General features: G+C 47.0%; 1 protein-coding gene across 2 annotated transcripts in view; it reads left to right on the forward strand.

The window, feature by feature from the left end:
• Window positions 1-4,053: 4,053 nt before the first annotated feature.
• LOC143961472 (NXPE family member 3-like) overlaps window positions 4,054-23,905 on the forward strand; it is an 81,785-nt gene continuing 61,933 nt past the window's right edge. The window contains exon 1 of one of the 2 annotated variants that reach the window (XM_077470767.1): window positions 4,054-4,171. The gene's annotated coding sequence lies outside the window, so the exon portion shown is untranslated. The remainder of the gene's footprint in view (window positions 4,172-23,905) is intronic. The other variant, XM_077470769.1, reaches the window with a different exon arrangement.

Here is a 23,905-nt window from a genome sequence, read left to right on the forward strand (position 1 = left end):
TAAAAAAAAAAAAAAAAAAAAAAATTGAGAGGTGCGCCCGTTCAGCTTATGCAAACGAATCTCTGTGGCTTGACATTTACTAAGATTTTGCCGGGGCAGTGAACCAGAGCACTTGAACGTGCGCAAATGTCGCTTGTGCATGTGCATGTGCAGTGCATAAAATGATCTCACGCAGTTCTGAGTGTATTTGCAGGCGCAGCAAGCTTGTTCACAGAAAGTTATTTTTCCGTTCTATTTTGGACATATTTGTTACTTGGACAGTTATAACTATACTTCCTCACATCACCCACATCACCCCCATAATATTGGCACTTCCACCTTCTTTTAATTCTGAGTTGAATAATGCGTGCACCAGGTCTATAGTGGCGCACCGATCGCCGCCTCCCGTGCGCTGGCATGTTATTAGTGAATGGGGAATTGCGATGTGTTACAGGCACAAATGCTTTGCGAATACGAAAATGGCCATTGCGCATCGGCGTGCACCGCAACTCATGGCGCAAACCTTTTGTAAATCAGTTCCAATGCGGCAGATGTTGGAAGTTTTGAGGGAGCGTGCAATTGACATGCTGACTACAGGAATGTCCACCAGAGTTGTTGCCCTTGAATTTAATGTTCATTTCTCTACCATAAGCCTTCTCCAAAGGGGTTTCAGAGAATTTGGCAGTACATCCAACCGCAGACCACGTGTAACCACACCAGCCCAGCCCAGCACCTCCACATCCAGCATTTTCACCTCCAAGATTATCTGAGACCAGCCACCCGGACAGCTGCTGCAACAATCGGTTTGCATAACCAAAGAATTTTTGCATAAATTGTCAAACCATCTCAAGGAAGCTCATTTGCATGCTTGTTGTCCTCATCAGGATCTCGCCTGACTGCAGTTCATTGTCGTAAGCGAGTGGGCAAACGCTCACATTCGATGGCGTCTGACACTTTGTAGAGGTGTTCTCTTCATGGTTGAATCCCAGTTTCCACTGTACAGGGCAGATGGCAGACAGCATGTTTGGCATTGTGTGGGTGAACGGTTTGCTGATGTCATTGTCGTGGATCGAGTGGCCCATGGTGGCAGAGAGGTTATGGTATGGGCAGGCGTATGGTATGGGCAGGCTTATGCTATGAACAGCGAACCCAGGTGCATTTTATTGATGGCCTTTTGAATGCACAGAGATACCCTGATGAGATCCTGAGGCCCATTGTTGTGCCATTCATCCACAACCATCACCTCATGTTGCAGCATGATAATGCACGGCCCCATGTTGCAAGGATCTGTACACAATTCCTGGAAGCTGAAAACATCCCAAAACTTGCATGCCCAGCATGCTCACTGGACATGTCACCCATTGAACATATTCGGGGATGCTCTGGTTTGGCATATACGACAGCGTGTTCCATTTCCTGGCAATGTCCGGCAACTTCGCACAGCCATTGAGGAGGAATGGGACAACATTCCACAGGCCACAATCAACAACCTGATCAACTCTATGCGAAGGAGATGTACTGCACTGCATGAGGCAAATGCTGGTCACGCCAGATACTGACTGTTTTTCAGACCCCCTGGACCCCCCCCCCCCCCCCCTAATATAGTAGAACTGCACATTTTAGCATGGCCTTTTATTGTGGCCAGCCTAGGGCACACCTGTGCAATAATAATGATGTCTAATCAGCATCTTGATATGCCACACCTGTGAGGTGGATGGATTATGTCAGCAAAGGAGAAGTGCTCATTAACACAGATTTAGACAGATTTGTGAACAGTGTTTGAGAGAAATAGGCCTTTTGTGTACATAGAAAAAGTCGTAGATCTTTGAGTTTAGCTCATGATAAATAGAGGCAAACACAAAAGTGTTGCATTTAGAATTTTGCTCAGTATATATATATATATATATATATATATATATATATATATATATATATATATATATATATATATATATATATATATATATATATATATATATATATGTAGCACTGACCCCCGAAGGAGCTGCTGGTTTTGCTGGTTTTATTGGGCTTATCTATACCTTCTTGACCTCGTCTCTGTCTAGGGTTTCCCATGGTAGATGGTCCAAAGAAATGCAAAAAATTACACTGGATCTTCTTTTGGGTTATTTATTTGAAAAAGAAACAAGATCTCTCAGGTTAGGGTAGAGGGTTAGGAGGAACTTCAGGTACTTTGGACTGTGAAAAATGGAAAGTCTTTATAGAAAGAATCCAGAGAATAACCGTTTCACAGCTGGATTTCCACAACCCCCCGGATAGACCTCCTCTCACTAAGCCTAGCAGCTGGTAGGGTGTTAAGTAATGTAAAGTCTCTGCCACAGGCTTGAGTGTAGAATACTTGAGAAAAAGTCTCTGCCACAGACTTGAGCGTAGAATACTTGAGAAAAAGTCTCTGCCGTAGACTTGAGCGTAACTGAGGGACATAGACAAATTTATAGAGCTATTATACGGTACCAGTATCTCTCAGCCGATCTGGCGATACTGTATGAGTGTGGATCCATGAAGTGTCCTTCAACTGAGCCTCCAGGCTCCTTCAGAGAAGCCAGCCTTGTGCATAGCCTTCTCCTGAAAAGTTCTCCCCTGGATGCTTCTCCAGTTGCTGGGCCTCTCCTTAGATGAGACGGCACCGAACCAGAGACTTGGAAATGCATGGAACCGCACCCCAGGCCAGGAGGGCCATGGGGGCTGGTCAGGAGGACCAGAACCAAACAGACAGAAAATCCTCTGGCACAGAACCCTGTCACATGTGATGACAGCACCTTAAATACCCCCTCCCAGAATGCATAGCAGGAGAACACTCCGACTGGTTTCAAGAAAACGTGACACTCAATACACCCAGCTAAACTGCGTTCTACCACTTGTCGGCGGTGACAGTGACACCTGCGGCCAATGAGAACCCAGTGCAACCCAGCTGGACGGATACTGAAATCATAATTTAATAAGATTAGCCCTAAAAACCAACTGTGGTTTCAGGAATATTAATTTTCAAAACATATAGTGCATGCTCGTCAGGAGCCAGTGCTATATATATATATATATATATATATATATATATATATATATATATATATATATATATATATATATATATATATTCCTTTCCAAATGCCCTTCTACACAAATCCTCCCTCTCTCCACACCCTCCCAGCACAAAACCTCTCCCCTCTAATTCCTCCTTCTAGCATGAATCCTGATCCCCAAATCCCCCTCTCAGAACAACCCCCACAACCCCCTCCCATAAAGTCTCCCTGGCCTACAAAGCCATTCTTCTATAACAAAACCCCCTTAACTTCCCCCTTCCCATCCCCCCTCCCAGCACAGACCCTGCACACTGCAGGGTCTGTCTTTCTCCCAGACTCCTCCTCATATTTTTCCATAAGAAACATCAGAGCTGAAGAGGAAGCTCCCCTTGGCTCTAAAATATACAACAATGGGGAAGATGCCAGCTGCAACAGTTTCAGAGACCCAGGGCACCCGACAAGAGATGCAGGGAATATGCAGTTATGCCAATGGAGCCCCCGTTTGACCTTAGATCACATTAGTATTCAGAACAAGTGTCCCTTCTCCTCCTCTTGTCCCGGCCCTGTATTGAGTTCACCTCAAACCCATGTTAGACCTAAACACAAATTTCAACCCCACTTTTGGAGATATAGTCACCCTCAAATGCAGCCCCTGAACAAATTGCAACACATAATGTACAGTATATATAATACTATAAATTGCCATCAGATGATTGAGACATACTAGAGAGAACATATTGCTGGAAACTGCAGACATGTTGCAGAAGACAGTGAGACTATTAGTGATCATTGCTATTATCCATTTATAAATCAATGCTTCCACTCTCCATCCCACTACCACTGCAGAGTGCTGTCATCTAAGGGCCACGTAAGTACCAAAGGACCACGGGCTGTGAATCAGGGACTTCCCCTTTTAAAATGTATGTATTTCTCTCTTATCTCTCACTCTCATGATACATTCTAAAGCTATTTTTTTTTTTCACAAAGGTATAAAGCTCATTTTTTACTTTACTGCCTGACTATACTAATAAAAGGGAGGGGTTAGGTGTGCCCAGGATCTTTGACCTGAATTAAACCGAAAGGACTTTACTCACATACTAGCTTGCGGACAAAGTGGGAGTCATCAGTTAAAATACAGGAGCTTATTGTCTGTAAGTAAAAGTTTTTTGTTTTTTTTTCTGTAAATAATGTGTATAGGCTGTAACTGGGATAATGAGTGGTGGTAAATCATGTTGCCATTCCGGAATTTGCAATAGAGATCTGAAGGAAAAATGTGCAACACTGAGGAAAAATGACAGTAGTTTCCTCCTCATTTTTGATGGATGTGGTTAGTAGACATTTGCAGAGTAAAATATTTAGTTTCGGAATTTTGTTTTCGTCCGAAAAATTAATTAATTTAGTTACTCCCGAAATTCATTTTTATTCATTTCGTTTTTCGTTCAAAAATTGCATTCGTCTGAAAATCCACATGAATTACGGTTGAATCTGTCTTTGAAGGCTTATGCCTTATGGTGTCTGTCAAATGTATAAAGAAGATTCGACGGAGCTAGTATATAGCATACTTTGTGTGAAGTTTAGAACCCTATTAAAGTCTATGGGACTCCAACGTTCAAAATCAAATGCTAATTTTAAAGGCTAATATGCAAGTTACTGTCCTAAAAAGTGTTTGGGGACCTGGGTCCTGCCCCAGGGGACATGTATCAATACAAAAAAAAGTTTTAAAAACGGACGTTTTTTCAGGAGCAGTGATTTTAATAATGATTAAAGTGAAACAATAAAAGTGTAATATTCCTTTAAATTTTGTACGTGGGGGGTGTCTATAGTATGTCTGTGAAGGGGCGCATGTTTCTGGTGCTTAGAACTGTCCTTGCACAAAGTGTCATTTATGCAGGAAAAAAAAGCCCTTTAAAATCACTCATAGCTATTATGAATTGTCGGCTCCATAATACAGAGAACACTCATTGAAAGTCATTGATAAAAATAAATAAATAAGCAAAAAAGTGTGTGGGTCCCCCAAATTCAATTACCAGGCCCTTCAGGTCTGGTATTGATATTAAAGGGAACCCTGCGTCAAATAAAAAAAAAAATTGACGTGGGGTTCCCCCCTAAATATCAATACCAGACCCTTCAGGTCTGGTATGGATATTAAGGGGGAACCCCGTGTCAAATTTTTAAAAAAAATGACGTGGGGGTCCCCCTAAAAATCCATACCAGACCCTTTATCCCAGCACGCACCTTGTCCCCATGTTGATGTGGAGAAGGGCCTCATCCCCACAACCCTGGCCGGTGGTTGTGGGGGTCTGCGGGGAGGGGGCTTTTCAGAATCTGGAAGCCCCCTTTAACAAGGGGACCCCTAGATCCCGCCCCCCCTGTTTGAAATGATAAGGGGGTACAAAAGTACCCCTACCATTTCACAAAGAAAGTGTAAAAAATAGTTAAATAAGACAAACACACTTTTAAAAAATTCCTTTATTAAAAATAAAAAAAAATAAAAAAAAGATTTCAGCGGTGCTAATCCACTCTTGCTATCCAGCGATGGATGGATGATCATCTCTCCGGGGTCCAGCGATGGCTGATCTGATCCAGCGCAGCGAATCCATCCATCTTTTGTCTCCACAGAGGAGACACTGCGGGGATCCCAGCGGCCTGACGTTTGTTATATGCGGAGGGTGGGGCCACCCGTTACCAGACCCCGCCCCCCTCTGATGCAAGGGGAAACCCGGGCTCAAGTGAAGGACCTCCAAGGTCCTTCATATTCTTTGGAATGTTGCCAGTGCCATGTGTAACACAGGAAAGACAGAAATTATAGGATATTTCATTGAAGGCCTTGATGTAAAATGGAAGGATTTGGCTTTAAAAAAGCACAGAGTTTATCATTTATGGATGTAAATCTTAGATGCTAAGAATGACTTGCACCAAAGGTGGGAACAGAGATTTTGATAAGTTAATGTATAGATAAAGGGTTGTTCTGTTCAGTTGTAATGTATGAATGATCACTTAGTACACTTTTGCCACCAGAGGTGTTTTAAAAAATAATTTTAGAACTGAGAACTAATGAAAAATCCGAAAACATCATATATTTTATGAAAGCAGAGACCATGGAAATAAAAATTTAAGGTAATTCCTGCCTCCATGCTGCCAAACAAGCCTACTTTGTCTCTCGTATTACTACTTTGTCATCCAGTCCCCGTTGGCTCTTCTCAACCTTTAACTCTCTGCTTCATTCCCCACCCCCTCTACCCACTAACTCACTCACTGCTCAAGAGATTGCCAATCACTTCAAATACAAGATTGATGAAATTTGTGAGGACACCTCAACTGTGCATACATTTTCCCCACCGAAAATACGTTACCTAACAACACAATCAACACTCTCCTCTTTTGAATTGGCTACTACTGAAAAGGTTACAAAATTTTTCTCAGATGCCCACCTAACCAATTGTCTTTTGGATCCTGTTCCCTCACAACTACTACAGTCACCCTCTTCTTCTATCCTATGCTCCCTCAGTTACATCTTCAATCTATCTCTCTCTAGTGGCACCATCCCCTCCCCTCTAAAACATGCACAGATCACTCCCATATTTAAAAAGCCCTCACTGGAACCCACCAACCTAAACAACGAAAGACCCATCTAATTGCTCCCATTCACCTCTAAACTTCTAGAATGCTTAGTCTACAACCATCTTAGCTCCTACATCAGTGAAAATAACCTTCTTGACCCATTACAGTCTGGCTTTCGGCAGTTTTCGCACGGAAACTGCCTTACTAAAACTCACTAACGATTTACTAACTTATAACAGCAACAGCCAGTACTCCATACTCCTACTACTTGACCTCTCTGTGGCCTTTTGTACTGTTGATCACCTGTTCCTTCTCAATAAACTACATTCCTTTGGCCTCCGAGATTCTGCTCTATCCTGGTTCTCTGCCTATCTATTGCAGCGCTCCTTCAGTGTCACCTTTAACTCTGTCTCCTCCTCTCCATTGCCCATTTCTGTGGGGGTCCCCCAAGGCTCTGTTCTTGGACCCCTTCTGTTCTCTATCTACACCTCCTCCCTTGGTCACTTGTTAACCACCCACGGCTTCCAATACCACTTATACGCCGATGACACCCAAATCTGTCTGTATCAGACTTCTACGTATCTGACTGATGAGTCCGCTTGGGCAGAGGGTGGTCTCCCTTATGTGTCCGACTCGTGGCTCCTGGTATAGAGAACAGGCGTGGCAGTACGGAGTGGTATGAGAGCCTGATAGTAAGAATCCTGATGCTGGAAGGTAGGTGATCTTCAGACAGCAGGTTGGTAAACAGGAATACAGGCAACAGGTGCTGAGCAGGAGCAGAGCAGGCAAGTCCAGGTACAGGCTGGGTTCAGCAACAAGCGGGCAACAAAGTACAGAGGAGCTGGCAGAAGAGTAGTCAAACAGGCCAAGGTCAGGTGCAGGCAGAAGTCAAGGGAATCCGAGAAGCAAGCCGAGTCATCAGGAGATCAGGAAAGCAGATACGGGTACAGGAGCAAGGACACAGGGAGCTGATGATCAGGCAGCACCAAGCAGAGTGTGATGCAGACCTAAATAGGCTGACTGGCACCAAAAGCTGCGCACGTGTGTACGCGCAAATGCACACAGGCACGCACACACCCGCGTGTGCCCGAACACTAGCGCGCAAACCAGTGCCCATAGGAACATGCAGACTAGCGCCCACAGGGGCATGCGCACTAGCACACACACGCGATTGCGCCCGAACACCGGCGCGCACACCAAGGCCAACTGGATCATGCACGCCAGTGCCCACAGGAGTGTGCACACCAGCATGCACAGGAACGCGCGCACTGGCGCCCACCAGAGTGGCCAGCAGCTCGTCCATCCAGGTAACCTCTCTGATATTGCCCCCTCCTCAAGGGTAGACTCTGGATGCCTAGTTGAGCCAATTTGGAGGCATGAGAGTTATTAAATGCTTGTAAAAGTTCTCTGGCACGTAGGTTACTCTCGGGCTCCCAGGAGCTGTCTTTGGAGCCATACCCTCTCCATTTGGTGAGATACTGGGTTTGATTGCATCTTTTCCTGCAATCCAGAATTGTTTTCACTTCAAATTCCTCCTCATTATTGACTACAACAGGCTTGGGTGGGCTGGTACTACGACCAGCAAAGGAATTAGGAGTAACAGGTTTCAGGAGAGTCACGTGAAAGACCGGGTGAACCTTCAGGGAGTCAGGCAGGTCAAGTTCATAGGTGACATCATTCATTTTCCTTTTCACCGAGAAAGGACCCAAGAACGTAGGGCCCAATTTTTTAGAAAGACAAGCTCATTTCAGATTGGCAGTAGACAACCACACTTGGTTGCCAGGTTCCAAAATAAGTTCCCTGCGCCTCTTCCTATCAAACATCTTCTTATAATACTCTTGAGCCTTGGCCATGGTTTCTTACAGCAATTTATTGTTAGAGGAGAAGAAATCCAAGGTATTGATCTGGGCAGAAAAGATGGGTGGAAACCATAATTGGCGAAGAATGGCATCTGATTGATGGACAAATGCAAAGAATTGTTATAAGAGAACTCAGCAACAGGGAGCAAGGAGGCGCAATCATCCTGAGAGAAATCGGAGAAGCAGCGGAGGTATTGCTCCAGAGTTTGATTGGTTCTCTCAGTTTGCCCATTCATCTGGGACGATAAGCTGAAGAAAATGCCAATTCTATTTCCAGGGAGCCACAGAGGGCCTTCCAGAACCTAGAAGTAAACTGGACATCTCGATTGGACACAATACTCATTGGGACCCCTCATAGGAAAGAAATGTGCCATTTTGGACAACCTGTCCACTACAACAAAGATGGAGGAAAAGCTTTCTGATGGAGGGATTTCAACAATGAAGTCCATTGAGATCATACTTCATGGTCTCTCTGGGACTGGTAAAAGTCTTAATAGACCCCAGGCTCTTGTCCCGGGCTGTTCTTACTTTGGGCGCAAGTATTGCACAAGTCAACATAATCCTTACAGTCCTTGATCAGGTGAAGGTATGCTCTTCCAAGTCAGTAGTCTTCAGTGCACCAAAATGTCCGGCCAACTTATGGTCGTGGCAAAGCTCCAGTACATGTACTCTTTTGCTCTGTACACATGGTCGGACTTTCTGATGGACAATGTGTGATCGGATTGTGTTGTCTGAAAATCCAATCGTGTGTGGGCTCCATCTGACTTTTTCCGTCAGAATTTCCGACACACAAAGTTTGAGAGCTGGATCTAAAATTTTCCGACAATAAAATCCGATCACTTAAATTCCAATCGTGTGCAGACAATTCCGATGGACAAAGGACGATCAGATTTTCCGACAACTTTGTGCGACCATGTGTATGCAAGACAAGTTTGGGCCAAAATCCGTCTGAAAAAATTCAATGGACTTTGTCGTTGGAATGTCCGACCGTTTGTACAGGGCATTAGGCCCCCAGGGACCACAATCTTGCCCTTGTGTCAGAACAGGCCGTCCTTAGCATAAGTCTCAGCAGACGGGGACATTCCCATAGAGGCCTATCTAATCAGGGAGATGAGATCCCCTTGAAGAAGCAAGAAGTTCCCAGAAGGAAGAATGGTGTCCAGAGGTAAGGTTCATTTAACATACGGGAGAGAGCGTCTGGCTTGATATTTTTGGAGACGGGTCTGTAGTTAAAATGGAACTGGAATCTAGAGAAAAAAAGTGCCCATCTGGCCTGCCGAGGTTTTAGTCTCTTGGCTGTTCTCAAGTACTCCAGATTTTTATGGTCAGTATAGACCAAAATGGGATGTGCAGCACCCTCCAGTAGATAACGCCACTCATTCAAAAAAGCCGCATTGATGGCTAGAAGTTCCCAATCCCCCACATTGTAATTCCTTTCCGATGTTTAAAGTTACCCCACTGGGTAAAGGAGAGCCTTGGCCCCTGCCATTGGGAGAGCACCGCTCCTGTTGCAATTTCAGAGGCTTCCAAGACAAAGGGTAGAGCAGAATTAGGGTTTTTAAGAATAATAGCTGAGGCGAACAGTTGTTTGAGTTTTTCGAAGGCCAACTGCGCCTTAGGAGTCCAGCAGAATCAGGTCCTTTGTCTGGTTAGCTCGGTAATAGGAGCGATAATTGAAGAGAAACCTCTGATGAACTTCCTGTAGAAATTGGAAAAGTTAATGAAGCGCTGCACCCCTTTCTTATCTGCGGGTGCAGACCAGTCCAGGATGGCAGATACTTTTCGGGGGTCCATCTTAATGCCCTCAGCTGAGAAGACTAAGCCCAAGAATTGAACGCACTGGAGTTCAAACTTGCATTTTTTTGGGTTTAGCATAAAGCCCATTTGGCCTGAGTCGAGTAAGTACATTCCGGACATGCCTCTGGTGATCGGCCAGTGAAGCAGAGAAAATTAAGATGTCGTTAAAGTAAACTATGACATACAAGTCCAGGTAATCACGGAAGATGTCCTTGACAAAAAGTTGGAATGTCTCTGGTGCATTGCACAAACCCAAGGGCATAACAATGTACTCGAAGTGCCCAAATTGAGTACAAAAGGACGTCTTCCATTCATCCCCTTCTCAGATACGGATTCAATTGTAAGCTCCGCGGAGGTCTGACTTTGTGAAAATGGTTGCGGCTCCCAGTCTTTGGAAAAGTTCAGGTACTAGTGGCAGCGGATATCGTTTTTTTATAGTAATCTTGTTCAACTCCCGGTTTGTCGATGCAGGGATGTAATGGTCTTTTTTTCGACAAAGAAAATGCCCGCACCGGCTGGGGAGGTGGAAAGACAAATAAATCCCTTCTTCAGATTTTGATCTATGTAGTCCTTCAAGATGCCTAACTCCTGTTCAGTTAATGGAAAGATTCTTCCAAAGGGGACTTCTGTCCTGGGTAAGAGTTCTATCAGGCAGTCATAAGGCCTGTGTGGTGGGAAAGTCTCTGCTCCCTTTTTTATAAATACATCCAGAAAGTCCTGATAAGGTTAACTCAGTGTCTGAACCCAAGAAGAGAAGTTGTGATGACTTCACAGACATTCCACGTAGACAGTGCTGCTGGCAGTATTCAGAAAGGAATTGGATTTCACCCGTTAATATTGGGATTGTGGGCCTGCACCCAGGGCATTCCCAGGATGATTGGGAAGAGAGGAGATGAGATGGCATCCAAACATAGAAGTTCCTGATGATGGGGACCCATGACGGCCAGCAAGGGACTGAGGTTGAAGCCATCTGCCAGGTGTACTGCAAGGCACTGGGCCTTAGCTTGGAGAGGAATACCGTGGTTGGTAGACATGTGCATTCGTTTTCATCTGAATGCATTTTTGTCCGAATTTCAGGTATTTTCGTTTTCGTTTTGACAAACGATAACAAAAGCACAGAATCCGAAAAACAAAAGATCCGGCATAAATGCTTTATTTTCATTTTCGTTGTTACAACAGTTCGATATAGAATAGGAGATTCGATGTAACTCTGACAATAACAATCTGTGTCTATAGAACCTGTGGTCGAATGTGCCTAACCTTACCTCTATTAGTCCAAGATTATATAGAGAAAATATTCGACAGAGAAAAAAGATTTGACAGAGAGAAAAGATTCTGCAAGTTACTGTCCTAAAAAGTGTCTGGGGACCCGGGTCCTGCCCCAGGGGACATGTATCAATGCAAAAAAACGTTTTAAAAATTGCCGTTTTTTCGGGAGCAGTGATTTTAATAATGATTAAAGTGAAACAATAAAAGTGTAATATTCCTTTAAATTTCATACCTGGGGGGTGTCTATAGTATGCCTGTGAAGGGGCGCATGTTTATGGTGCTTAGAACTGTCCTTGCACAAAGTGTCATTTATGCAGGAAAAAAAGTCCTTTAAAATCACTCGCAGCTATTATGAATTGTCGGCTCCGTAATACAGAGAACACTCATTGAAAGTCACAATAAAGAAAGAAAAAAGTGTGGGGGTCCCCCAAATTCAATTACCAGGCCCTTCAGGTCTGCTATGGATATTAAGTGGAACCCTGCGTCAAAAAAAAAAAAAAATTGACGTGGGGTTCCCCCTAAATATCCATACCAGACCCTTTATCCGAGCACGCAACCTGGCAGGCAGCAGGAAAAGAGGGGGGGACGAGAGAGCGGCCCCCTCCCTCCTGAATCATACCACCCCACAACCTGTGACCCCCTCTGATGTAACGGAAACCTGCCTGTTATATCAGAGGGGGGCGGGGTCACCCATACGTCATGGGGAAGCCCGGGTTTCCCCTTGCGTCAGAGGGGGCGGGGTCAGGTGATGGGTGGCCCCGCCCTCCGCATATAACAAACGTCAGGCCGCCGGGATCCCCGCAGTGTCTCCTCCGTGGAGACAGAAGATGGATGGACTCGCTGCGCTGGATAAGATCAGCCATCGCTGGACCCCGGAGAGATGATCATTCATCCATCGCTGGATAGCAAGAGTGGATTAGCACCGCTGGAATCTTTTTTTTTATTTTTTTTTATTTTTAATAAAGGAATTTTTCAAAAGTGTGTTTGTGTTATTTAACAATTTTTTACACTTTCTTTGTGAAATGGTAAGGGTACTTTTGTGCCCCCTTACCATTTCAAATGGGGGGGTGGGATCTGTTAAGACCCCCAAAGCATCCTCCCAATGTTGAGGGCATGAGGCCTGGTATGGTTCAGGAGGGAGGGGGGCCGCTCTCTTGTTCCCCCCTCTTTTCCTGCGGCCTGTCAGGTTGCGTGCTCGGATAAAGGGTCTGGTATGGAATTTTAGGGGGACCCCACGTCAATTTTTTTTAAATTTGACACGGGGTTCCCCTTAATATCCATACCAGACCTGAAGGGTCTGGTATGGATATTTAGGGGAACACCACGTCAATTTTTTTTTCAATTTGATGCAGGGTTCCCCTTAATATCCATACCAGACCTGAAGGGCCCGATAATTGAATTTGGGGGACCCCCACGCTTTTTTTTTAGTTTATTTATTTTTATCAATGACTTTCAATGAGTGTTCTCTGTATTATGAAGCCGACAATTCATAATAGCTGCGAGTGATTTTAAAGGACTTTTTTTTCCTGCATAAATGACACTTTGTGCAGGGACAGTTCTAAGCACCAGAAACATGCGCCCCTTCACAGGCATACTATAGACACCCCCCAGGTATGAAATTTAACCACTTAACAACCGGCCCATAGCCGAATGACGGCTACAGGGCGGTTCTTTAACTCTGGGAGGCCATCATATGACGTCCTCCCAGAATTCCGCTCTCGCGCGCCCCCTGGGGCGCGCACTCGAGAGCATCCGTGACCAGTCAAATGACGGAGTGATCACTTGTAAACAAACCGGTGTCATGTTATGACGCCGGTTCCTCCCTCCCCCTCTCTGTACCAATCGGTACAGCGGAGGGGAAGAGATCGGTGTCAGCAGCGCTCTGGGCTGCATCTGCAGTGCTCACATCGCTGCTCACTGAAATTTAACCCCTCAATTCCCTGCCAATACTCTGCAATACCCTGCAATACTCTGCAGTACCAGCAAATACTCTGCAATACCCCCCAATACTCTGCAGTACCAGCAAATACTCTGCAATACTCTGCAGTACCAGCAAATACTCTGCAACAGCCGCCAATACTCTGCAACACCCGCAGTACCCGCCAATACTCTGCAGTACAATTCCAGCCAATACTCTGCAATACCCTGCCATAAATTGCCATACCCGGAGATACCCAGCCATACTTGGTGATACCCTGCAATACCCAGCCATAGAGACATCCCCCCCTTCCGCCGCCTTCCGGTGCTTCTACCGACTCGCCAATACGATCAAAGCCAGAATCTTTTTTTATTTTTTATTTCAGGCTTCCCAGCTTAGAGGTGAGATGTGGGGTCTTATTGACCCCATATCTCACTGTAAAGAGGACCTGTCATGCCATATTCCTATTACAAGGGATGTTTACATTCCTTGTAATAGGAATAAAAGTGATCAAAAAATTTATTTTTGGGGAAAAAAATGGCAAACTAAAATAAATATATTTTTTTAAAGCGCTCCTGTCCCCATGTGCTCGCATGCAGAAGCGAACGCATACGTAAGTCCCGCCCACATATGAAAACAGTGTTCAAACCACACATGTGAGGTATCGCTGCGAACGTTAGAGTGAGAGCAATAATTCTAGCCCTAGACCTCCTCTGTAACTCAAAACATATAACCAGTAAAAAAAATTTAAAGCGTCGCCTATGGGGATTTTTAAGTAGCGACGTTTGGCGCCATTCCACGAGCGTGTGCAATTTTGAAGAGTGACAGGTTAGGTATCTATTTACTCAGCATAACTTCATCTTTCACATTATGGAAAAATTGGGCTAACTTTACTGTGTTTTTTTTTTTTTAAGCACAAAACAGTTTTTTTTTCCAAAAAAAAAGCATTCAAAAAATTGCTGCGCAAATACCGTGCGAGATAAAAGATTGCAACAACCACCATTGTATTCTCCAGGGTGTTTGCTAAAAAAACATATATAATATTTTGGGATTCTATGTAATTTTCTAGCAAATAAATGATGATTTTTACATGTAGGAGAGAAATGTCAGAATTGTCCTGGGTGCTCCAGAACGCCTGATGGCGCTCCCTGCACGTTGGGCCTCTGTATGTGGCCACACTGTGTAAAAGTCTCACACATGTGGTATCGCCGTACTCAGAAGTAATAGCAGAATGTGTTTTGGGGTGTAATTTGTGGTATGCATATGCTGTGTGTGAGAAATAAACTAATAATATGACAATTTTGTAAAAAAAAAAAAAAAAAAAAAAAAAAGTTAAAAAAATCTTGATTTTGCAAACAATTGTGGGAAAAAATGACAACTTCAAAAAACGTATCATGCCTCTTACTAAATACATACATGTCTTCTTTCCAAAAAGGGGTCATTTGGGGGGTATTTGTACTTTTCTGGCATGTTAGGGTCTCAAGAATTGAAATAGGCCATCAGTACTTCAGGTGTGATCAATTTTCAGATATTGGCACCATAGCTTGTGGACTCTATAACTTTCACAAAGACCAAATAATATCCACCAATGTCTACTTATTTTTACCAAAGATATGTAGTAGTATAAATTTTGGCCAAAATTTATGAAGAAAAAAATTACTAATCTGCTAAATTTTATAACAGAAACAAAGAAAGATTTATTTTTTTACAGAATTTTCGGTATTTTTTCTTTTATAGCACAAAAAATAAAAAAACGAGCGGTGATTAAATGCCACCAAAAGAAAGCTCTATTTGTGGGAAATAAAGAACAAAAATTTCATATAGGTCCAGTGTTGCATGACTGAGTAATTGTCATTCAATATGTGAGAGCACTGAAAGCTGAAAATTGGTCTGGTTATTAAGGGTGTTTAAGTGCCCAGTGGTCAAGTGGTTAAAGGAATATTACACTTTTATTGTTTCACTTTAATCATTATTAAAATCGCTGCTCCCGAAAAAAACGGACGTTTTTAAAACTTCTTTTTGCATTGATACATGTCCCCTGTGGCAGGACCCGGGTCCCCAAACACTTTTTAGGGCAGTAACTTGCATATTAGCCTTTAAAATTAGCACTTTAGATTTTGAACGTTGGAGTCCCATAGACTTTAATAGGGTTCTAAAGTTCACACGAAGTATGCTATATACTAGCTCCGTCGAATCTTCTTTATACATTTGACAGACACCATAAGCCTTCAAAGACAGATTGGACCGTAATTCATGTGGATTTTCGGACGAATGCAATTTTTTAATGAAAAACGAAATAAATAAAAACAAATTTCAAACTTCCGGTTCCGGCGCCGCATGGAGTAGCTGTCCCCTCTCACAGCTCCCGCAGACCGGCCTCTAAATTGGCTTCAAATCCGGCGATTTCGCCCGCTCCACCGGCCAGCTGACTTCCCCACGCTACCAGCTCCAGGATGGACCGGTTCGTGGAAAAAACCGGGCCGCGTTCGTACGCGGCCGCCACCGCGCGGCAGGCCGCACCGCAAATCGAGGCCCCGGCTTCGGCCTACACCGCTCCGGTCACCGCTCCGGCCTGCGCGGCCTATCCGGAGGAGCCAGCACCAGCCATGGAGGTAGGAGACCCAGCACAAGGCCAGACAACCTCCAAGGCACCCTCTTCCCTACAATCTCCAACCTCCACACATGTACCTGGGCCTGTGGCGCCTGTGACCATGCTGCATTCTCTGCCATCCCCACCGCTGCAGGATCCACAGACAGAGCTTCTGGCACAAGCTGTTGCTGCTCTCCTCTCCCCTATGATAGCTGCCTCTGTTGAGAAAGCTGTCACCCAAGGCATGCATAAATTTCAAGCCCAACTCGGGGAACATGCATCCAGACTCAATGAGGCTGAAAATCGCATCTCTACTTTAGAGGAAGAATTATACCAAACGCAGTCCCTGGAACAAGCTCAGGACAGAACTAACAAATATATTTTGGAAAAGCTCGATGACCTTGAGAATAGGTCCAGGAGGAGCAACCTGCGTTTTGTAGGTATCCCCGAGTCGCTTCACCAATCTGCCCTGTCAGACCTGTGTGCAAGCCGCATCCCGGAGGCTCTGGGCCTGGGGGGACCCTTCGTCGTGGAACGAGCACATCGTGTGGGGGCGCCCAACTCGGATCACAAGTCCCCGTGCCCGATAATTGCCAAATACCTGAATTACTCAGACAAAGCCTCCATTCTGCAGCAGTATCGTCAGTCCAGATCACTTCAGATCGACGGGGTCAAAATCCTGATCTTTGCTGACTATTCAGTGGATGTTTCCAAGAAACGGAAGGCCTTTCAACATATCTGTACGGAACTATTCCAACGGCAGATGAAATTCACTCTGGCATTTCCGGCAATCCTACGGATCAAAGCACCCAATGGAGAACAGCTCTCTTTTCAAGACCCAGACGATACATCGCGTTTTCTGAAATCGCTACGCTCGGGCCCTCCACTCAGCCCGGCTCCCAAAGCGGCCCCAGTCAATAGGGCCCTTGACCAGAGGAGCCCACGGAAGGATTCCCCCAAGCGCTTCAGGGCCTCAGGTCCAGCTCCTCACGCTCTCAACCCACGTTGATGAATAGTGATGGACGAACTTCCGACGGGACGTTTCGCGAACGCGAAACGCGAACGGACACAAACGTTCGCGAAAACGACCGTTCGCCGCGGGCTCCATTGACTTCAATGGGAGGCGAATTTCGCAAACCTTTAGGTCGAATTTGCGGCCACGGGGTAATTATTAGGGGGTAGCACGTAGTCCCACCACCTGGACAATAGCATAATACATGTATGAGGTGAATTTGGGATCGATAACTACAAGCATTTTTTTTTTATTTGGGAAATTGTTCTGACAATTCAGGACTATGGAGCTAATGAAGGCAATGGAGGAGAGGGAAGGTCAGGGACCAGGGTAGGCAAACAAGAGGGTGCAGGAGATACAGAGCACTGACAGCAGCACCGTAATACAGAGCACTGACATCAGCACCGTGACATACAGCGCTGACAGCAGCTCCGTGACATACAGCGCTGACAGCAGCTCCGTGACATACAGCGCTGACAGCAGCTCCGTGACATACAGCGCTGACAGCAGCTCCGTGACATACAGCGCTGACAGCAGCTCCGTGACATACAGCGCTGACAGCAGCACCGTGACATACAGCGCTGACAGCAGCTCCGTGACATACAGCGCTGACAGCAGCTCCGTGACATACAGCGCTGACAGCAGCTCCGTGACATACAGCACTGACAGCAGCTCCGTGACATACAGCGCTGACAGCAGCTCCGTGACATACAGCGCTGACAGCAGCACCGTGACATACAGCGCTGACAGCAGCTCCGTGACATACAGCGCTGACAGCAGCTCCGTGACATACAGCGCTGACAGCAGCTCCGTGACATACAGCGCTGACAGCAGCTCCGTGACATACAGCGCTGACAGCAGCTCCGTGACATACAGCGCTGACAGCAGCACCGTGACATACAGCGCTGACAGCAGCTCCGTGACATACAGCGCTGACAGCAGCTCCGTGACATACAGCGCTGACAGCAGCTCCGTGACATACAGCACTGACAGCAGCTCCGTGACATACAGCGCTGACAGCAGCTCCGTGACATACAGCGCTGACAGCAGCACCGTGACATACAGCGCTGACAGCAGCTCCGTGACATACAGCGCTGACAGCAGCTCCGTGACATACAGCGCTGACAGCAGCTCCGTGACATACAGCGCTGACAGCAGCTCCGTGACATACAGCGCTGACAGCAGCTCCGTGACATACAGCGCTGACAGCAGCTCCGTGACATACAGCGCTGACAGCAGCTCCGTGACATACAGCGCTGACAGCAGCTCCGTGACATACAGCGCTGACAGCAGCTCCGTGACATACAGCGCTGACAGCAGCTCCGTGACATACAGCGCTGACAGCAGCTCCGTGACATACAGCGCTGACAGCAGCTCCGTGACATACAGCGCTGACAGCAGCACCGTAAGCAGCCCCAGGAGGAAGTCAGCACAGCACAGGGATGGTGTGATCCCCTCATAATAAGAACCCCCAGGAGGAAGTCAGCACAGCACAGGGATGGTGGGAGCCCCTCATAATAAGAACACCCAGGAGGAAGTCAGCACAGCACAGGGATGGTGGGAACCCCTCATAATAAGCAGCCCCAGTAGAAATATGACACCGCTCAACCTCTTCAAAGAGGAGGGTAGGGGCATATAGTACGGTGTGCTTTTTTGGGTCAGGGAAGTGAGCCAAATGAATTAAGAAGGTCTGTGTGCTTGATTCCAAAAATTGTTTATAGACATATACATGGTCTACTGATCACATGTGTTGAATTCCTCCGAGATCCATGCCTCATTCATTTTTAGAAATGTGAGGTAGTTAACACTGTGGTGAGCTAGGCGAGTACGCTTATCGGTCACAATCCCCCCTGCTGCGCTGAACGTCCTTTCGGACAGGACACTGGATGAGGGGCAAGCCAACAGTTCGATTGCAAATTGGGCAAGCTCTGGCCAGAGGTCAAGCCTGCCCACCCAGTAGTCTAGGGGTTCATCACTCCTCAGAGCGTCCACATCGGCCGTTAACCCAATGTAGTCGGACACCTGACGGTCTAGGCGTTCCCTGATGCTGGATCCGGATGACACCTGTCGATGGGTCGGCTGAAAGAATGACCTCATATCCGAAGTCACCAACACATCTTCAAACCGGCCTCTTCTTGCAGGCGCTGTTGGATTGGTACCCGCAAATCCTTCTCTGGGAGTGGGAATTGCTCCTCTGCCAGCGCACGCAAAAGCAGAATGCAGCATTTCTCGAAGCAAGGCCTGGAAGTGCTGCATTCTGACAGCCCTCTGCGACGGCGGTAACATTTCCGCCATTTTGTGTTTGTACCGGGGGTCTAAGTACGTTGCCACCCAGTACTGGTCCTTGACCCTCATGCTTTTTATACGGGGGTCCCTATTAAAACACTGGAGCATGAAGGCCCCCATTTGCACTAAAGTGGAAGCGGTGTGGTGGCCTGGCTCCTGCTCATCATCCAGGATAATGTCGTCCTCTTCATTCTCCTCTCCCCATCCTCGCACAACAGGGATCCCAGAAAGGTTTAAAGCATGCTCTTCTTGCTCCTGCTCATCCGCCCCGGCACCATCCTCCTCTGACTCCTCATCAGACTCCTGTTGTTGACTTGTCTCAGATAGAGTAGCCCCCCCTGGGAATTCATCCAGCATTGCGACTTCCTCATCTTCCCGCTCCTGCTCCTCCACAGCCTGATCAATGACACGACGCAATGCACGCTCCAGAAAGAAGGCATAAGGTACCATGTCACTGATGGCGCCATGGCTGCGACTGACCAGTTTGGTGATCTCCTCAAATGGCCGCAGAAGTCTGCATGTGTCGCGCATGAGCAGCCACTGGCGCGGTGAAAAAAAACCCAGCTCCCCAGAACCGTTTCTTTCGCAGAGTTCATACAGGTAGACGTTAACTGCACGTTTCTGCTGGAGCAGCCTATCAAGCATATAGAAGGTTGAGTTCCATCGCGTCGGGCAATCGCAAATAAGACGTCTGACCGGCAGATGGTGTCGCCGCTGAATGTCAGCAAGGCGAGCCATGGCCGTGTAAGATCTTCTGAAATGGGCCGAGATTTTCCTTGCCTGCCGCAAGATGTCCTGGACCCCAGGGTATTTGACAAGGAATCGCTGCACGACCAAGTTTAAGACGTGTGCCATGCACGGCACGTGCGTGATTTTGCCCTGTTTCAATGCGCTAAGCAGATTGGCACCGTTGTCACACACCACTTTACCAACTGTCAAATTGAGCGGTGTTAGCCACTCATCTGCCTGTGAACGCAAAGCTGAAAGGAGTGCCGGGCCAGTGTGGCTCTTTGCTTCCAGGCACAACAGACGCAGCACGGCATGGCAACGTCTCACCTGGCATGTGGAATAGGTTCTGGGGAGCTTGGGCGGTGCAGTGGAAGAGACGCTAGCAGCGGAAAAGGAGGAGGCAGCTGAGGAGGAGAGGGAGGAGGATGGAGTAGGAGGAGGAGAAGAAGAGTCAGGCCTGCATGCAATCCGTGGCGGTAAAACCAAATCTACACGGGTGCCACGGGTTACATGCTTGACGGCCGTCAGAAGGTTCACCCAGTGGGCAGTAAAACTGATATACCTTCCCTGCCCGTGTTTGCTAGACCACGTGTCTGTGGTCAGATGTATCTTGGCACCGACACTGTGTGCCAGAGATACATTCACTTGCCGCTGAACATGGCCATATAGCTCTGGGATGCCCTTCTCTGAGAAATACTTCCTTCCTGGGACCTTCCATTGTGGTGTTCCAATGGCCACAAATTTGCGAAAGGCCTCCGAGTCCACCAGTTTATATGGCAGTAGTTGGCGGGCTATGAGTTCTGACAAGCCAGCCGCCAACCGTTGGGCAAGAGGGTTATCCGGCGTCATCATTTTTTTACGCTCAAACATTAGGCCCACGGAAGCCTGCCTTTTTGCAGAAAAATGTGAGCTTGGCGTGATGGAAGGTGGAGTGGAGGACAATTGTGAGGAGAGAGGAGAAGGAGAAGTAGAAGACGAGGCTGGACGGTGAGAGCCTGCAGTGTGGCTTTGTGTGTTCCGTTGCTCCCACTGGGCTCGGTGATGGCTGCTCATGTGCCTTCTTAAGGCGGTCGTCCCTAGGTGAGTATTGGGCTTACCGCGACTAACGCGTTGACTGCAAAGATTGCAGATGGCAACGCTATTGTCAGCAGCGGACACGTTAAAAAAAGCCCACACTGCGGAGCCATGTGCCGGTGTCCTGGGAGCGCCAGATGTGACCGTACATGGTCGATGACTCGCTCCTGATACATTTGCAGTCTGCTTTGTCCCTGCTGTGCAATGTAAGTCATTGCTGCTTCTCCTCCCTATCTGCTGGTCCATATCTCCCTCTGAACTCCCCTCCTCTTCCTCTCTTGTGGGCACCCACGTGACATCACTAGACACGTCATCATCAACGTCACCTTCCCCACCGCTATAAGTAGAGTAGGCAGCAACACCGGGGACCAACCTCCTCCTTGGGCTGATCTGGGTACTGGCGTCAGACTGCTGAGTAGCGCTTGTTGCTACCTCCTCTTCCTGATCCAATACCAAGAGTGGCTGCGCATCAGAAATGTCCTCTTGATATGGATCGGAAAATAATTCCAGTGACTCAAGCGGAAGGTATGTGGTGGTGGTGGTGGTGGTCGTGTTGTTGGTGGTAGTGTCTTTGGGGGTGCACATAGCAGAGAGTGAAGAAGAGGGTGCAGATCGAGAGGATGAGGAGGGTGCAGAAGAGTAAGGCTGAGCGAGCCACTCAACCAAGTCTGGTGCATCCTTTAAAGTAATTGAACGCACCTTCTGCAACTTCCCACTTTGGCTCAAGCCTGTTGCTCCTGCCCTACCCCTACCACCCCTGCGGAAGGGCCTGCCTCTTCCTCTGCATGTCATTTTTTAAATGACCCTGTGACAAAACTCTTAGTCCCTATACCGCTGAAGGACTGCTGCAGTATAGGTGAGCGGTCAGCAGTGGTGCACGTCAACCCTATCTATTGTGGACCTATAGCGGTCCTTACAGAACAGCAGACTGTACCGCACTCAAGCCTATGTACCGTAGCACCCTATACCAAGTTACCAGTCCTTATAAGAACTTTTGTGGACCAAGCAGGTTGTGTATTAGTGTTTAGCAGACTGTACGTCAGTCCCTATACCGCTGAAGGACTGCTGCAGTATAGGGCAGCGGTCAGCAGTGGTGCACGTCAACCCTATCTATTGTGGACCGATAGCGGTCCTTACAGAACAGCAGACTGTACCGCACTCAAGCCTATGTACCGTAGCACCCTATACCAAGTTACCAGTCCTTATAAGAACTTTTGTGGACCAAGCAGGTTGTGTATTAGTGTTTAGCAGACTGTACGTCAGTCCCTATACCGCTGAAGGACTGCTGCAGTATAGGGCAGCGGTCAGCAGTGGTGCACGTCAACCCTATCTATTGTGGACCGATAGCGGTCCTTACAGAACAGCAGACTGTACCGCACTCAAGCCTATGTACCGTAGCACCCTATACCAAGTTACCAGTCCTTATAAGAACTTTTGTGGAACAAGCAGGTTGTGTGTTAGTGATTAGCAGACTGTACGTCAGTCCCTATACCAATGAAGGACTGCTGCAGTATAGGGCAGCGGTCAGCAGTAGTGCACGGCAACCCTATGTATTGTGGACCGATAGCGGTCCTTACAGAACAGCAGACTGTACCGCACTCAAGCCTATGTACCGTAGCACCCTATACCAAGTTACCAGTCCTTATAAGAACTTTTGTGGACCAAGCAGGTTGTGTATTAGTGTTTAGCAGACTGTACGTCAGTCCCTATACCGCTGAAGGACTGCTGCAGTATAGGGCAGCGGTCAGCAGTGGTGCACGTCAACCCTATCTATTGTGGACCGATAGCGGTCCTTACAGAACAGCAGACTGTACCGCACTCAAGCCTATGTACCGTAGCACCCTATACCAAGTTACCAGTCCTTATAAGAACTTTTGTGGACCAAGCAGGTTGTGTATTAGTGTTTAGCAGACTGTACGTCAGTCCCTATACCGCTGAAGGACTGCTGCAGTATAGGGCAGCGGTCAGCAGTGGTGCACGTCAACCCTATCTATTGTGGACCGATAGCGGTCCTTACAGAACAGCAGACTGTACCGCACTCAAGCCTATGTACCGTAGCACCCTATACCAAGTTACCAGTCCTTATAAGAACTTTTGTGGAACAAGCAGGTTGTGTGTTAGTGATTAGCAGACTGTACGTCAGTCCCTATACCAATGAAGGACTGCTGCAGTATAGGGCAGCGGTCAGCAGTAGTGCACGGCAACCCTATGTATTGTGGACCGATAGCGGTCCTTACAGAACAGCAGACTGTACCGCACTCAAGCCTATGTACCGTAGCACCCTATACCAAGTTACCAGTCCTTATAAGAACTTTTGTGGACCAAGCAGGTTGTGTATTAGTGTTTAGCAGACTGTACGTCAGTCCCTATACCGCTGAAGGACTGCTGCAGTATAGGGCAGCGGTCAGCAGTGGTGCACGTCAACCCTATGTATTGTGGACCGATAGCGGTCCTTACAGAACAGCAGACTGTAACGCACTCAGGCCTATGTACCGTAGCACCCTATACCAAGTTACCAGTCCTTATAAGAACTTTTGTGGACCAAGCAGGTTGTGTGTTAGTGATTAGCAGACTGTACGTCAGTCCCTATACCAATGAAGGACTGCTGCAGTATAGGGCAGCGGTCAGCAGTAGTGCACGGCAACCCTATGTATTGTGGACCGATAGCGGTCCTTACAGAACAGCAGACTGTAACGCACTCAGGCCTATGTACCGTAGCACCCTATACCAAGTTACCAGTCCTTATAAAAACTTTTGTGGACCAAGCAGGTTGTGTGTTAGTGTTTAGCA

This window comes from Lithobates pipiens, unplaced genomic scaffold (genome assembly GCF_037356315.1).
Source record: "Lithobates pipiens isolate NorthernLeopardFrog02 unplaced genomic scaffold, aLitPip1_a1.2 Scaffold_8, whole genome shotgun sequence".
NCBI lineage: Eukaryota > Metazoa > Chordata > Amphibia > Anura > Ranidae > Lithobates > Lithobates pipiens.